Here is an 18,047-nt window from a genome sequence, read left to right on the forward strand (position 1 = left end):
TATAAAATAAAACATTTGTAATGCACCAGATGGTAAATAACAACTAATAGTGCCTATTCTGTTCTGTTTGCCCAAGTTAAATGTCTATTTCTGTTGAAATACTGGTGACATTAACACATAAGCATGACCTGTTGAGGAGTGAGATGCTGAAGCTCTTATTACCTTTTGTTTTGTTCTTATTTGGGGGATATTTCCCAATGAATTTTTAAAGTTCCAAAAACTCTGATCACAGTTACTTAATAAATTCATCTCAAGTCATGTGAAGAATAAATCCAGTAAAACTAGAATGGTATCCATGTTTTTGGCCCAAAAATAATAGGTCCAAGTATAGACAAGAAAGTCTTTCTGTAGAGATGTAAGGGAAAAAAAAAAAAAAGGAAGAAGAAGAAGAAGAAAAAAGAATTTAGCAGATGAAACATCTGCATGACAAACCTGACTTCACAGGGACTCCAGTACTGCCCTGACATCCATGAACCAGAAAGGCTGCTTGGCTGGAGCCCTTCAGAAGCCAATGCTGCAAGTAGTTTTTCTTCAGATTCACGTGTTGAATGAAGTTGCTAAAAATGTCTAGAATTTTATGTTTAATTCTGGGGAAAAAAGAAAAGGGATTCATAATTTTTCATCATGAGCAGGATTAACAAGATTTTAAGCATGCTTAGCAATTGATATTATCCAAAAAAAATTGCAGAAATGGAGAAAAATACAGAAAACTGAACTCCACCTCCACACCTACATTATAGCTAGCTCTGGTGCTTAGCTCTTTGTCAAGAGGTTGCTAACAAATCATAACAGATATAGCTAGGACTATTGAGATTGAACATATGTGTTGAGGGCTGAGCCATGACACATCAACCCATCGTGTTACCTATCATCCTAATAAGCAGCTTTAGGCCATCTTTTGTGTATGTGTTGCCAAGTTGAACAGAGTGCCAGTAATGGCAAATGCAATTAACAGTCTTCCATTAGAGCAGTCACATATCCAGATGCAAAACCTAGGAACTGGAGACCTCTGAGAGTCCCTGGAGAGTTGGGGTCTGCTGAGAAATGCATATAACTATTATAATCTGTGAAAGGTATGATCCTGCTCCAATATTTTCTACTTTATTTAAAGAAAAGTACTTACTTTGTCCAGCCCCACCATCTGGAATTCCCAAAGATAAAAGGACCTCTCAGCATGAGAAAACTGTAAAATGTATTTGAAAATAAACTCATAATGACTACTGGTATTAAAGAATTTATTTTCAAATATATTTCACAGCCTGTTCATGCTGAGGAGTGCTTTTATCTTTGCAACTAGGTGCTGCCAGGCTGTGCAAAGATGAAGAGAATTTCCTCTTAACTCTTTATGCACCACACAAACAACAATATCCATAAGGATTTCCTTATAAAGCACTTATATATATGTTAGACAAATGCCTCGTTCCAGGGTGTCAGAACCCTTCTTTGTTTTCTGGCTCAAAGATCGCTTCCTGAGGTACTTCTTCAGATAAGACGCTAACTGATTTATTGAGGAGGTGAGTGATGGGTGCCACCATTTGACAATCAATATCACTTTGTGGACATCTGAAAGCACCTTCCTCCAGAGCTGTTTGCCTCTGGAAGAGAGTGCTCAGGAGTGTTTACCGGCAGAAGATCTGGCCTGTGACCAAATAACTCCAGCTTGGTATGGGAAAACTGGGGAATGATACCATCATGTCCTGTGAAAAAAAGGATGCAGGTGGGCACCTCCCTGCTCCCTTTTATCTGCTGCTCCCTTTTATCTGCTGACATGGCCCAGGAGATGGGAACAAAAGGCGTTCCTGCTGAGATCCCAAAGCCAGAATCTGTCACTCCAAAGAGAGCAGACTTGATGGCTGAACTTATAAATAAGTTTGTACTACCACTGGAAAGTCATCGTCACCAACCGAACAACAACACCTGACGACCCACCACTACTGAAGATCAGCGACTGAACTAGGAACCGCACTGGACCCATGGTGGTGACTGTCTCCCTCTTGCTCTCTACAAGGACTCCTTGCTTTTATTGCCTACCTTTCTTCTATCACCCATCTTCCCTTCCCCATCTCCCTAAACGACAAGGATTTGTAATAAACTGGTCGGGCTAATATTTGACCTGTTGTGTCTTAATCTCACAGTTGGGTATAAATACATTAAAAGAACCTCCTCTCCCTCTATAAATTGGAGTGAGACACAGGGGCTTAGTTTGAAGTCTCAAGAAAAGGAGCAGATAATCACAGCTCTCCTGTCCAATTAACTGACAACTACTTTTAAGTCATAGAATATTTCTTCCTCAATGCTTACAGTCCCCAATGCTTTTTTTTTTTCAAAAGAGACCCTGGCTGTTGGGCTAATGGTGCCTCACTGGTTAGCCACACATCACAACTGCATAGCCACACAAATGTCAGAAAGACAAAAGCTGCAGGATGGGAACAAGCAGTCAAAGTACAGGGATGAGTGGGATTGCTATCCCAGCATTGTGGAATTATGTTGGATGTTAGAAGCACAATCACTGCCTACAGTGCAGGTGTAAGAGAAGCTTTTATAGAGCCCCTGGGAAAGAAAGCTGGGGTCTGGGGGAATTCACATTAACCACGTAGAGAGTGTTTGTGCTACAGTGCAAATCTGCACGTTATTTCTATTCCTGATTTAACATTGCTAAGTAGAAAATCTGGACATAACCAATAGAAACAATGGACATAACCTGAGAGAAACTGGGAGAAACTGAGTGACTGGAGTTTAGATCAGACTGTAAAACTTAGCCTGCCCCTGTTCCCTGTAAGCACACTGAAGACAAAGGAAAAACAAAGCAGGTCTTGTATTTGAAAAATGTTTTGGCTTTTTTGGTGGATTGACTGTGGCAGACAACCAAACTGCCACCCAACTACTCAGTCAGTCTCCACACCTTGCTGAGACAGAGAAAAATAAAACTGGGAATAATAAAATCTTTAGACTGAGAAAAAGACAGGGAGGTTGCTTACAACTATTGTGAGTGAAACAGGTTAACTTGGGGAAAATTTATTGTCAATTCAGATGGATTTGGATAGCAAAAACCAAAAATAATACTGTTTGCAAGTGGAGCAGTGTCACACTGTGTTAAGCAGTTTTAACTTTCCATGGCCAACAACCCAGTCTGTCTTCTGATCCAGTGGGAGGGAATAAACCTCTGCACTGCGTCTCCAGGAGTTCTAGGTGTAAAACCAGTGCCTTCAAACTAAATATTACTATGATCTTTGATTTATTTATGAATAGAAATAAAATACAAACAAAATCTGAAGACAAGTGGTAAAAACTGAAAGAAGAAATCCTGAAATATTAATTTTTCCCCAGCCTGTTCTGCCTCGAGGGTGAAATAAAAAATAATCCCAAGAGATATATCTGGAAGAGATTTTTCTGAATGCAGCCTCTAGCTATCCCAATCAGATCATACAATCCTTTACATACACCTATCACATTCCATCTGAAAAACCATTTGTTCTCTTGGTTCACTACTCCTCCCTGAAGGCTCTTACAAAATGGTGTGCCTTTTCTCTTTTCCACTTAAACGTACTCGGCTATTTGTTGCTATGTCCTTGGTATCTATCAAATGTTTTTTGACAGAATAGAACAGCAGCACTGAATGTTTCGGTGCTGGCAAATGAATATTTCCAATGGGAAAGTGTTTCACCTGAAAACTCAACTGGCTCCACTAAGAATTAAAAACACACCTGACTTCTCTAAGGGAAGACAGCAAAATTTATGAGCTGTGCAATCCACCTCTCTACTGACTGTAGGCAAACAGTGACAAAAGCATTTAAAGAATCAGGACTGACATAACCAATATCTACATTCAAGGCAGGAGCAAGTAATGGCATTCCCACTGACTTATTTATGTCAGTGATGTACATCAAAGACAACATGAAATAGGTAGATTCCAGCTCTGTACAGAACCTGTTATTGCCTTAGCATGGCCATTTTGGTAAACTTCCCAAAAGAGATGATAATTGGTGCCTTTATTGAAATGTCCTTCCTCCTCCCAAAAGAAGGGTCTTTCTTGAAATACAAGTCAGAGCAGTGACTTGAAGATGAACATCTTACAAAAAAACATCCTGATGAGAAAGTGAGTCTCTTACCCACATGCTGGTAGTTTCAAGAGTTTAAAGTATCCCTGCTCTTCTTATAGGTTCACCATGAATTAACCAGGTTTTCATAAAAAATTGTTGAATATGTGCAAAAAAAGACCAGCCATGACTGGCAATATGCTCTATGATCTTCAAACTGGAATGGGGCCTAGCATGGGAAAGGCTGCACATTGTATGAGAAAGGTTGTCTTCTCCTCTGGCCTGACTCTGGAAGTTTGGGCCTTTAGTCTGCACGCAATGTAGGAGTTAGAGTTGAAGGTTTGTCTGGACTCCAGGAAATCCAGAAGGATCACCCCTTTCCTATTCCAAAGGACAGTGCACATCTCTTTACCTACTGAGTGCCACTTCGTGAACTTCATCCTCGATGGGGAATTCACATATTGCTACTCCATGAAGTGCCATTTTGTCTGCTGGACGTAGTGGTGACTCTACGTTTCACCGCCAGTAATAATGTGATCCAGTCAACTGTGACCTTCAGCCTCACTGTTTCAACAGGTCTTGACAAACTTGCATATGGTGTTCACAGAATCACATAAAATGACAGAATTGCAGGGGTTGGAAGAGACCTCAAGAGATCATTGAGTCCAACCTCCCCACTTAAGCAGGTACCCTACAATAGGTCACACAGGTAGATGTCCAGCTGGGTCTTTGATATCTCTATAAAGAGATTCCACAGTCTCTCTGGGCAACATGTTCCAATGCTCCATTACCCCTACAGTAAAGAAGTTTGTTGCATATTAGTACAGATCTTTCTATTTTCAGGCCATTACTCCTTGTTCTGTCTCTACACATCACTGAGAAGAGCCTGGCCTCATCCATTTGCCTCCCATCCCCGACTTCCCTGTAGATCTTTATAAACATTAATCGGATCCTCTCTCATGTCTTCTTTTTTTCCAGGCTGAACAGACCCAGGTTACTCAGCCTTTCCTCATACAGGAGCTGCTCCAGGCCCTTAATCACCTTTCTGGCCCTCTGCTGGACTCCTTCTAGGGGATCCCTGTCTTTTTTGAACTGGGGAGCCCAGAACTGGACACAGTATTCTAAATGCAGCCTCACGAGGGCAGGATAAAGGGGGAGGATCACTTCCTCAGTCTGCTGGCCGTACTTTTTATTATGCATTGCAGGATACCACTAGCCTTCTTGGCCACAAGAGCACACTGGTGGCTCGAGATCATCCTGTTGTCCACTGTTGTGTTCTTTCTGTTTCTGTGTAAGCACCTGTGCGACTCACCTGGCACAGGCTTTGCAATATTCCAATGTTGCCAGTGTTGTTTCCAACACATTCAAGCCAATATTCAGCTCTGCACACAGCTCCCTGGTTGCAGCCTGCCAATTTGTGTGGATGAACTGATTGAGATTTCTTCGTTTTGTGGCGTGATGGCTGTGCATGTCATCCAGAACACATCTTGTCTTTCATGTCACTGTCACTGATGCTGAAATGCACCACCCACCAACTCACTGTGCTCACACCCACTGTTTGGTCTCCATACACATTCAGCAGGCGTCAGTGGGTGACATTTTTCCTCATGGAGGATTCAGTGACACAGCTTTGCTTCATACGCACTTCCATGTCAAATGCCTATTTGTCAGACTATGTCTCTGCTGCCGTCTGTCACACGTCAACAAAATGTAATGGAATACTGGCAGGAAGCTCAATCCCTACTGACATACTACCAACATCAGCCTCTGATGTTGTGGGCAAAGATAACAAAATAGGAGGCATTACTTTAAGAGCAGCCCTGTTAATACCGAATCCTATGACAAAAGGGAAAGAATTTTATAATCAGGCACAACTTGTCTTGTACAAAAAACATTGTCCTGTGCATGAAATCTGTGACTTCACTGTGCTATTCACAAGCCATTTTTAAAGCATACTGTAGATTCCTGTTTGCTTGCCTTCCTATAAATGGAAATGATATACTTGCAAGTGATGTTGTGCTGCGTTAATATTTCTGCCACTTTACTTGCCATGCAAAATTTTAGAAGTGATCAATAGTTACAGAAACTTAAAGCATTCTGAGAAAGCATTTGCTAAAGTGCGGTGTGTTTTCCTTGGCTCTGAAGAAGATACGAAGTGTTCTCTCACTTCCTCAGAACCTGCTGAGATTAAGATATTATGCTAAATACCCTTTCAGAGCAGAAAAGCTGTGGTATCTGTGCCACTATGGCACCTGCTTCTCCACTGATCCATTCCTACATCATGCACTTCATTCCAGAAAGGTTACAGCAGTGGTGGGAAGCCACATAATTACAGGGTGAAATACGCTTTTTGGTAAGCTGAAGATCTCAAAGGTCAAGGAGGGGCCTTTTATCTCTAAGTGAGCATTTCTGCCCATTGGCAGAAAGATGAAAGCCTGAAGTTTTATGGATAAAATACCCCTATCCACTCCTTCCTGCAAAGTTTAGGTGAGCTTCCTTCCCCACTTCTTTCACACAGCTCTCAGTGGAAAGTATATTACAGCTGTCCCATGAAACAGTAGCAAATACACATTTAGGGAGCAGTGATGAGAGAAATAAACACAAAAAGAGAAAGCAGATAGCATGTGCTGCTGTTGGAATAAGAATACAAAGATAAGCTTGAGAATTATGTTGATAAATGCAGGAATAATACCCCGCATCTCCTACTAAACAAACTGTTGAATCAATGCATCAGCTAATTCTCTTTGTCTGTCTTTCCCCCGTGGAATATCACTGCAAACTGCCATTTGGACTAATTACTGCCAATTTGTCTTAATGCAGACAAAAAAAAAGAGAGTATATATGCAGCCTTCAGCTTCAACATCCAGTAAGCAATGGAGCAGGCAGATAAGACCAGCAGAGGTGACTGAGCAGCTCATTGCCTCTGAAATAACTGCACAGGACCATGCATTCTCTCTGGTTCCCTGCATCATCCCCATTGCCCATCTGACTTCAAATGAGATTTAATTATTTGATTTAGCAGGAAATAATTGTTTTCAGTGAGCTGAATCAGATATCGCAGAGTCAGGTGAGCACCACTGGTAACACAAAAGAAAACATGGGAACACAGAATAGGAAAAGGAATCAGAACTGTCTTTTTGGGTGGCATCAAGGTGTCTGAGCAGCTCTTCTAGTTTTTTAGTTAAGCTGCCTGCATGATCTTTTATTATTTGTACACAGGATCATTACGAGGAACTCTCAATGTAATTCCATTTAAGCCATATCAAATTGCACTTCTCAAAATGAAATGTGAGCATCTGTAAGGACTTTTATATCAGTTCAAAGAATTCAAATATATATCCTAAATATGACAAATATAGATAGATAGATGAGTTTGCTTAAATAGCCAAAACTGGCTATTCAAACAAATGGTAGAAAAAGTGAAGAATCAGGAACTTCTGCTCTTTCAATCTGTGTTGGAATAAAGAGGAAATCAAAAGCACAGTGATTAAGTAAAAAAGTGGAGGCTTCTGATTGTTTCTACAGAGCAGTCAAAGCCTACACAGCTTCATTCTGCTTCTAGTTTACCATGTTCTTATTTCTACGTGTATCTTTTTTCCTCCACGTGATTTCTGAGCAACATAGTTTTGCTTCTATATTTTCCATGATTTCCTTCTGTTTCTTGAGTCCTTAAAGTGCCTCTCTGCTCCTTCACAGGAGTGTTATTTGCTGTGCTTTTATTGTGCTCCCCTCCAACAACTGCAGTCCTTCTGAATATCCCTCAGGCTGTCTTTCCACTAAGTTTCTAACAGTTTGCTACAGCATGATTATTTTTTTTTTTAATGAAACTTGTTGTTCTAAAATCATAAGTATTTTCTTATAGGTAAATCCCAGAGCATCATCTCACGATTTACTTTAGGATGATGTTTTGTTTCTGGGTTTCCAGACATTTTCCTACTGAATGATGCATTAAAGGTATGATGTAGCAGAATATTAACTAACTGATGACATGAGCCAGCAGCACACTCTTGCAGCAAAGGTGGGTAATAGGTATCTTAGGTGCATGAGGAGGAGGGTTGCCATAAGGGTAGGGGAGGTGATTCCCTCTCTTCAGTAATGGTGAGACCACATCTGGAGTTGCGGTCCCATCAGTACAAGAGACATGGACATACTGGAGAGAGTCCAGCAAGGGGCCATGAGGATGATGAAGGGACTGGAGCATCTCATGGATGAGGAAAGGCTGAGCAAGCTGGGACTGCTCAGCCTGGAGAAGAGAAGGCTCAAAGAATATGTTATCAACGTGTATAAGTCCCTGAAGGAAGGGTGCGAAGTACAGAGCCAGGCTCTTTTCAGTGATGTCTGTTGCCAGAACAAGAGGGAAAGAAAAAAGTGGCCGAGACCCAAATAGTGCTGAAACTCTGGCATGAAGCACAGCACACAAAACATCATTCTAAGGTATACTTTGAGCTTCAGATATATTGCTCAGTCTATCTTTACTTAAACACAAAACATCCCGACTTTGTATTTTTTCCAGATTCGCAGTAGAAGGCCAAGATCTGCCTTACTGAAAAACTGAAACAAAACGAGAAGGCTGCGAAATGTATTTCTCTTCCTGTGGAATTAAGCTCTGAAGAAACAGAATCTTTGATTCTCCTTTTATGTCAAGCTAAATCCCATGAAAAAGAAAACCTCTTTGCAAAATACAAATGAAGTACCCAGAGGGAAACTACCATAAATCCTTTTCCCAAAACACAAAATAGTTCTATCTGTCAGAAGATGCCCTAGGCCATTTACAACAACAGCTCACAAGAAAAGAACAAAAGTCTTAGCATCCTTCACCTTTCCAGAAAATCTGGTTCTTCCTGCTAACAAAGAAACAGCTTGTTTTCACAACAGCTTGTTTCTATCTTATGTTGTCCATAGTCTTTAGCACCAAGTCTAGTCCTGAAAATTAAACAATCTTCCTAATGGTCTCCTTTGGTAAGATACCAAAACCTGAAAAGTAGGTTTTATGCCTAAAGTGCTCTGCAATGCTTTAAAAATAAAAATGAGAATTTGCTTATTTACATAGTAATGAAAATACCAGCTACATTTGTTCTAAGTATTCTGCAGCTGTTCCAGACATCCAAATTTGGATTCACATCTTTTCCCTCTCGGGCTAGTCCATCAAAGGATGCTAAAGGTCAATCTAGTCAGACTAATGGTCCATCTAGCCTAGAGTCCTGTTTACAAAGGTGGTCATAAATTGATGCCCAGGGAAACATAAGCATCCAGGTAATATGTAAATAAACTCATGTAAGTTATCAGCCTCCCAACCATTTATCAAGGTAATCAAAACAACATGGCCAGGCTTGACAGCGGTAAGTAGTGGGAGAATAAGAGATAACAGGCATGAGCTGAAACATGGGAGACTCTGAATATAGGGAAGCACTTTTGCACCATGACAGACTAGCATTGGAGCAAAATGCCCAGAAAGGCTCTATACTTAGAGGCTTTCAAGACCAGACTGACTAAAGGCCTGAGTAAGATGGTAGGAGCTCGGAGACCTGTTTTGAGCAGGAGATTGGACTGAAGATCTCCTGAGCTTCCTCCCAATCTTAACTATCCTATGATACTATTTTTTTCAGCTAAAGATCTCTTTTGTCTGCTCTACATAAGTGAACTGAACAGTGTCTGAACTGTTCATGCAAATGACTGGGTATGCTGTAACCTTCAGCATTTTAACAATGAAACCAAATTCTCTCATCATCCCGTAGTGGAAGATGTGGATCCATCTCCACAATATTAAATCATATTTACTTATTTCTAAGAGATAAATAACAACATATAATCTGGACAACTGCAACGCAAGAGACTACAAGGTACCACTGAATAATCAAACTTTTTATTTTTTATTTTTTAACTTATCAGATTCTTAGGTATAACTCATTTCCCACTTACTAAGCCAAGTGACAGGTGCCTAAATCGTTAACTTCTGGATTGACATCAAGCCACAGTCTCTGGTTATGTTTTTATCCATGGCATTCGTCACTCATTTAGAACCCAGCATATTTTTTCCCCATGGAAATCCAAACCATAAGTCAAACCTGTGTCTTTCTTTTTGATACAGTAAATAGGCTGGGCTTCTGAAAGTTTTCTTCTTTCATAAAGAAGGATTTTGTTCCTGAAATTAACACATTAATTTACTTCTTTACAGTGACTACGTTATATTTTACAATAGATGTAATATTTGGACTACGGACTGAACTCTGATAATTGAGGAGGGAAAAAGTTGGAGAAAGACTTTTGCAGGATGTAGCCTCCCTGTACACGTAAGTTGCCTTATTGAATGAGGCTTTTTGGCAAAAAAAAGGCAGTAAAATGCAGTAAGCCTATACGTTCTGTCCTCAATGTTATTTATTCTGCAGGAATCTCATCTAATTTGTAGATTTGTTCAGCAATGCTAGATCCATTTACTTCCAGGTAACTGAAGATGCTGAATGGTGACAGGCCTCCACACTAGTCCTCAGAAAAAAAACATCAAGAGCTCCTCCTCGTAATGTAAGCCTTGACTACTTCTGCTTGTGGAGTTGCAACAACTGAACTGACAGTGGTGAGCAGCCAATGAATCTAACAGTGAATTGTAACTCTGCCTAAAAACGCTTACATTCACTTCCTTCAGTTTATTAGAAACTGTAACAGTGAAACAAGCAGTAGAGATACGAGAAGATAAAGATGGGAAACTTTGCTCAGTGAACCTTGGAAAGGTCTCCTGCCTTTTAACTTCAGTATTTCATTTCACTCACCATAAGAGAAATAGTTTAAAAACTTTGAGATCCACTGCGGGAGTAATGTGACAATCCCTCTTTCCTTGCACAGTGATAATTCAGTAGGAATAAAAGAATCTGCAACATGTTTGCTTTGCCTCCACAAATATCATGCCCACCAACTCATAAAGATAACTGTGTTAGAAAAAGCATTCAGCGGGGCAGCTGGAGGAAGGGTTCTTAGCCTTGTACTGAAGATTCCTGCTGCTTACAATTACAATCTGGAGACTTCTGACCTATGCATCATGCTATTACCTCTTTCAGATGAGTCTTTGACGTATTCTTCCATTCACATTTAGTAAAAACAAAAATTTACGCATGAACTGAAACTAGCAACACAAGAGAAACCTGCAGCAGCATCTATCTGTAGATGTTCGTGGGCATCAGCTTTTCTTTTCCATGTCAAGAAAAAGAAGAAAAAAAAACCAACACCCGTCTGTTGCACCATTAGAAGCTTGATTAGAAGAAGAATGCCTGAGGCAAACCCTAGAGGTGGAAGCAACTTGAAAGAAACACAGTGCTGAAAAACTAAGTTGATGCAATATTAAACAAGTGAAATTATGGAAGTAGGAAAAAAAAAAAATCTTGAAGAGCCAGATTCTGAATTCCTTTACACTGATTTGACGTGAACCTACTTCTGCTAATTACTGCAGAATTGCTAGTTATAGCAATTATACCACTCACTCTTATGAATGTAAGATGAAGAACCAGGCCCACAGCTGCAGATTAGTATCACAAGAAAACTGAGCACACAGGCCTGAGGCTGCTGCTGCCTGAGCACTGCTGAAACACCACTGACCTTCTACACCTGCCACAGTTGCTGAGTGTCTTACCACAACCAGGTAGTGGTGAGGAGAGATAAGGAAAGTCATGGGGACCTGTGTACACACAAACAGCATTTTTTTTTTCTGTATCAGAAATGGCCTTTCTGTAAAATTGAAGCAAACCACGCAAAAAAGCTGGCTTCTCCCTGGGGATTTGTCTCATACAGTGCAAACATTCAAAATGCGCTACTTTGGACTGAGTTAGCCCCTGGGATACCATGTAAACACAGAGCAGAAACGCACGATGAGAAAAGAAGGTGTTCCAATGAGATGCTCACCCAGCCTTTTCCAAAACTTCGCTGTACTTTAGCACCACTGTTTCCTTACGCACAGAAGCCGGTTGCACATTTTTTAGCCGACCTCCACCTTTCACCTGTTAGCGTGAGGCGCATTTGATTTCTTAAGCATCACAATCAAAGGATTTTTGGAGGTCTTCATTCTAAACCACCAGGATGAATTGCCTTGAGAAACCAGCCCTGCCAGAAGCACACAGTGACACTTTATCAGTGTCACAGCCACCTGGGGCCCTGCCTACTACCGCCCCACCTCTCAGCCCATAGCATCCTAAACTGCTTATGGAAAAGGTTATCTTTTCCCGTAGCAAGGGCCAGGAATTGACCGATAACAGTTCCTGACAAGCACTAAACTCATTTCAGGAATGTAATTTGGACTTTTTTTTTTTTCCAACCTGGTATTTTCAAAGCGCACGGTGGTAAAGGCTTGCCTTTAAATAGCCAGGGCTTTCTCTTGGTGAAGTACTCCAACTTTTGCTCCAAACACCTGTGCTTAGTGTGACATTTAGGTAATAATGCTGAAGAAGACGGCAATCTATTCAGCAGTGCTGGTTCTGATTCTGGTCAACCTGCTAAAGGCACACGGTGAGTCAAACACTGGCAAAACAATCTTCATAAATTTGAATTGAGATTCACTATCTGGAGTGGATTTATTCCCAGATTTATCTCCCTTCTCCAATTCCTGCTCGGGGTCTCTGATCCACAAAAGCAATTATGCACATGTGTAGACAACCCTAGAAGTACCTGGGGTTTTCCCACAGTTTTCCTCATCCATGTAAACTCCTTTTATTTGCAGGCACACCTGTTACCCCTGTGCTTGAGGAAACGAGTGTGGAGCAAAGCAATGATCTCAACATGCAATCAAGCAGCGAGTTCCCCGTGGAATACAGCAGAGACCCATGCAAAGAGGAAGGCATGGAGCAATCTGGGAACACCGGGGTACAGGAAGTGGAACAAGGCACTTGGGAGATAAGTGGAGAGCCAAGTACTGAAACCACCCCTAACCCAAGTGTGGAGTCAAATAAGGAACCAACTCAGAAGCCAATCACTGAACTATCTGGTAAGACCTATTTTGTCTTTGACTGTCCTCATGTTATTGTTAGCTCACTTATTTTTGTTACTCCAGTGCTTTTATCTTTTCTGCACTAACAGAAAAGAACACAAACAAACAAACAAACATAAAACAACAGTGCTTTGCCTTGTAGTCTACTTCTGGCAGGGTCTCTGGCATGCCAGTGATCTAGCAGCTTCTGCTCTTTTTATTCCAAACCATTAATAAATTGCTAGTAATGGAGGAGGAAAGATAGAATTCCAAAGACAACTGTTTTTACAGTGTATGAGTGTATTTTACAGCTGTAAAAGAAAGAGGTCTCACCTCCCCTCTCCATGAAAGAGATTACTCTTGTACACTATGTCCATACTTGCTTATAACATGCATTTTTAACATGGAAATGTATTGGAGGTTTATCGTTAAAAGAGCTGTGGTTTGCTTGAGTGAGATCTCAACCTCAACTCTGAAGAGATGAGCCAATCTATCCCCTACAGAAGAAAAAACTGAAGAACTGCTAACAAGCATAGGTTCTGTCATACCAATCCATAGAGAACTCTCACTCACAAGGTGCCAAGTACACCAGCCAAAGAGCACTGTAAGACAAATGCTCTACCCTTGAGAGCCTTTGTCCACGAGAGATACTGGCAGCTTCTCCAAAGCTTACAACACAGAATATGGAATGGAGCATTCCAAAGAACTACTCTTCCTAATTTCTGCTATGCTTTTAGCTTGGCTACCAAGATGATCCGACACCGACTTAGTCTTCCAAATTCCTTTACTCTTGTTCTCATCAGCTGCCCCGTCTTGTTCAGACTGGAGAAAAGAAGGCTGTGGAAAGACTTCCAGTACTTAAAAGGAGCTTATTATCAGAAGGGAAATAATCTTTTTTCATGGTCTGATAGTGATAAGAAAAGCGGGAATGGTTTTAAGCTAAAAGAGGAGAGATTTGGATTAGAAGTCAGGTGAAATTTTTCACTCAGATGGGTGGCAAGGCACTGGCACAGGCTGCCCTGAGATGTTGCAGATGCCCCATCCCTGGAGGTGTTCAAGGCCAGGTTGGATGGGGCTCTGAGCAAACTGATCTAGTGGGTGGCAGCCTTGCCCATGGCTGGCGGTTGGCACTTGTTGATCTTGCTAGTTGATCTTCCAACCCAAGATATTCTATCTTTAGAATATATTTTCTCTTGAAAACATTCCCTTTGAAATGTTTCTGCTTTATTTCTTCCACTTATTTCAACAGCGTTTTGGACAATACCTGTGTTAGGAAAATTTGGAAGTTATAAAAATCACATCCAGTGTGGTTTTAGAAAGTGAAGAAACCCCTGATATTAGCCAGTTCCACTACCACAGACATCATAAAGAAGCACTAGGGTACAATTTCCTAATTTTCGACTAGGGTTTACAATTCCTGTAAACCCTTACCACCATTAACTGCAGTGCACTGCTGAGACCTTACACTCTTCACTAAATGAAAGTAAGGAACCTCAGTCAGAAATTACTGTCACACACTCTTGCTTGATAGTACTATCAAACATTCCTGACTCCTTTAGACCCTGGATTTCTGTATCTGCACTGTAGACTGCTGAGCCATGCATCTCCATGCTTTCTCATTACCACAGTGAGCTGCTTTATCATGCAGTCAGCTTCATTAATGAATAAAGGAAGAGAGATTCACTACCGTTATGATTTTTTATTTGTTAAAAAAGAATAAAATTGAGCATGTAAAGCACTGAAAGTGAGCATCTTTTAAATGGACAGGTGGACCTTCTCCACAATGAATTCCTGAGAAAGCTTTTGTTTGTTCTTTATTAAACACAGTAGTTTGTGTAGAAACAAACTTAATTCCCATTGTGTTCATAATAAACAATTTGCAAAGCCCCAAAGTCACAGTTCTGAGCTGTTCTGTCACTCACTCTTTTTTTTTTTTTTTACTCTAGAATAAACAGCAGCATTATATCCTGATGGAAAAGCAATGGCCACTCTTACCTGCATAATTGATATCAGCACTATCAGATGGTATCAGAGCATACAAATAGTGCCTGCAACAAGCTGGATGGAAGGGCAGAATTCACTGCAGCTCACTGTGAAACTACAACTTGTAGGAAAATAGCCTAGAAATGCTGTCTAATTCTTGCATACTTAAACAGATACGTTAGATCACAGGTAACCTGTGCTCCTTTGCTTGCATAATAATGTGAAATAAAGAATGTCAGTGCAAATATATGCCTTATCATTACTGTAAATTCTTTCCCAGATCCACTTAAGAATGAAAATACTAACAAAAAAAGTTATAGGGCACTGTTTCCTAGGTCTCCTCTCAAACTCATTTCAGAAGACTAATCCTTGCTTTTTCTTGCTATATTATTGTTGTGAACATGCCTATAGTAATTAGGAAAAGGAATGTGAAAGTTTTTTCAGACCAGCTCCATGAGGCTTCAGCAGACTTAAAGCAGTCTGCTGAAGACATCATCTGTCTCCCTCAATCCAAAAAGAAGACATGCTTTAGCCCATTATCCTATCTTGGAATATAGAATACACAATCGTGTAAAATATTAGGACACAGTGGTGTCTGCAACATGCAAAACTTACCTGAGGGATTTCATGGCTTGCAAGCAATGCCACTAACAAGTCACTGATCTGTAAATTTTGAATGCACATAGATGTGCCAGAGAGTAAGTTTACTTCTGATTAAACTGCAAGTGACAACATACATTAGAAACAGGAATATATTACCTATTTATTACTCATATACAAATATTCACTTATCTGTTTATTCCTCATATAATACCCACACACGTTTTACTGGCTGGCATCAATTGCAGCCTTCCTTGTTTGGTATTGTTACTGTTCTAGCCAACAGAGCAGACGAGGTGATAAAGAAAACAGAGACTCTCCTGGGAGACTTCGGAACCATACACAAATAATGTAAATTGAAAAGGAGGGGAAAAAAATGTCAGAAGGACAAGGTTCACCAAAAGTTTTCACGGAAAAACAAAATAAGAATCAAAAGCGTTCTAGCAAGTGGTATCCTGATATTGGAAGATAAGCTAATGGATATTGGAAGAAAAGATAAGATAAGCGGTCCTAGATTTTCCATTTTTTCAACCAAATTTCAAGCATAATTTGTGTCTTCTAGTTATTCATGTGTACAGTTATAAACAGAGAGAATCCAAGCCCAATGCTCTGTTTGTAAAATTAAATAGGAGCTCTTCAAATGCACCAAACTGAAACAAAGTTAACCTTTAATATATGTTGATCACTAGTACCTTAGAAAGCAACTGGGGGGAAAAAAAAAACAAACCAAAAAACACAACAACAAAAGAACCCAACACACTAAACATTAAATCAAAACATATTTTAGTCTCAGACCAGCATTCAGTCTCAGGATTCACCCTGTGAAACAATTCTTACAGTCCACCAGCATAGCACATCAAAGTTCTGTTCAACCAATAAACACCTCTGAAGGCAGAAATGGCTTAAAAAGTACAAGGCTCATTGTGAGTTTTTAATTACATCATACAGCATGGAGGCACAAAATAACAATAAAGCAAGATACCTCAAGGCACTTAGTGGTACACAGATAATTTCTAGATTCCTAAAATATTTCTCAAGTGACAAGCAGAAATTAGTAAGAAAATTGATTCAATAATATATGCCGTATTGAATAAGTGTGCAAAAATGAACGGCAGTGAAGGAAATCACCACATGGTGGTTTCAAGTACAGGGGCTTTGAAGCAGCCACACTTAACAGTGGTACAAAACAAGCCAGCTAGCTCTGCAACAGTAGGAAAGAAGACATCAAGCTGAGTGGTGTGGCTGACACATTAGAAGGAAGTGAAGACATCCAGAGGGACCTCAACAAACTCCAAACGTGAGCCCATGTGAACAAAACGGGGTGTTCTCTTGCAGCTCGGAAGGCCAGTAGTATTCTGGGCTCCATCAGAAAAGGGGTGGCAGCAGGGACAGGGAGGTGATTGTCCCTCTCTATTCTGCCCTTGTGAGGCCCCATCTGCAGTACCGTGTCCAAGTCTGGGGTCCTCAGTATGGAAAAACATGGAACTGTTGTGGAGGGCCCAGAGAAGGGCCACAAAGATGATCAGAGGGCTGGAAAACTTCACTTATGAAAACAAGTCTAGGAAGCTGTGCTTGTTCAGTCTGGAGAAGAGAAAGCTACAAGGAGACCCCATTACAGCCTCCCAGTATTTAAAAGGTAATTATAAATGGGAGTAGAATCAATTTTTTATAAGGGTAGACAGTAATAGAACAAGGGGGAATGGTTTTAAGCTCAAAGAGGGAAGGTTTGGAATGGATGTCAGGGGGAAGTTCTTCACAGAGAGAGTGGAGGTGCACAGAACAAGAAAGAGAGCTGTTGGAGAGGGTCCAGAGGAGCCACAGAGATGATCAGGGGGCTGGAGCACCTCCTCTACGAGGACAGGCTGAGGGAGCTGGGCTTGTTCTGCCTGGAGAAGAGAAGCTGCGGGATGACCTCATTGCAGCCTTCAGTACCTAAAAGGAGCCTACAAACAGGAGGGGAGTCAACTCTTGGAAAGGGTAGATAACAGCAGGACAAGGGGAAATGGTTTGAAGTTGAAGGAGGGAAGATTGAGGTTGGATGTCAGGGGGAAGTTCTTCACAGAGCGAGTGGTGAGGTGCTGGAACAGCTGCCCAGAGAGGCTGAGGATGCCCCGTCCATCCCTGGAGGTGTTCAAGGCCAGGCTGGATGGGGCCTTGGGCGGCCTGGTTGGTATTAAATCTGGAGGTTGGTGGCCCTGCCTGTCAGGGGATTTGGAGATTCATGATCCTTGAGGCCCCTTCCGACCCAAGCCATTCAACAACTCTATGATTCTAAACAATTTGCAAAGGAAAGATTCACGTGGAGACAGTATATGTGCAGATTTTATTTTCCCAGATCTATCAGCATCACCAAGGGCAGTCACTGAACGACGAAGGGTGATAAGGATGCAGGCCCGGCCTGGTGCCCAAATACACGCAGCCCTGCACTGTGAGGCCACCGACCAAGGGGCTGTGACAGCAGCGGGAGATGGCTGTGAGCTCAG

The sequence above is a fragment of the Meleagris gallopavo genome, chromosome 6, assembly GCF_000146605.3.
Source record: "Meleagris gallopavo isolate NT-WF06-2002-E0010 breed Aviagen turkey brand Nicholas breeding stock chromosome 6, Turkey_5.1, whole genome shotgun sequence".
NCBI lineage: Eukaryota > Metazoa > Chordata > Aves > Galliformes > Phasianidae > Meleagris > Meleagris gallopavo.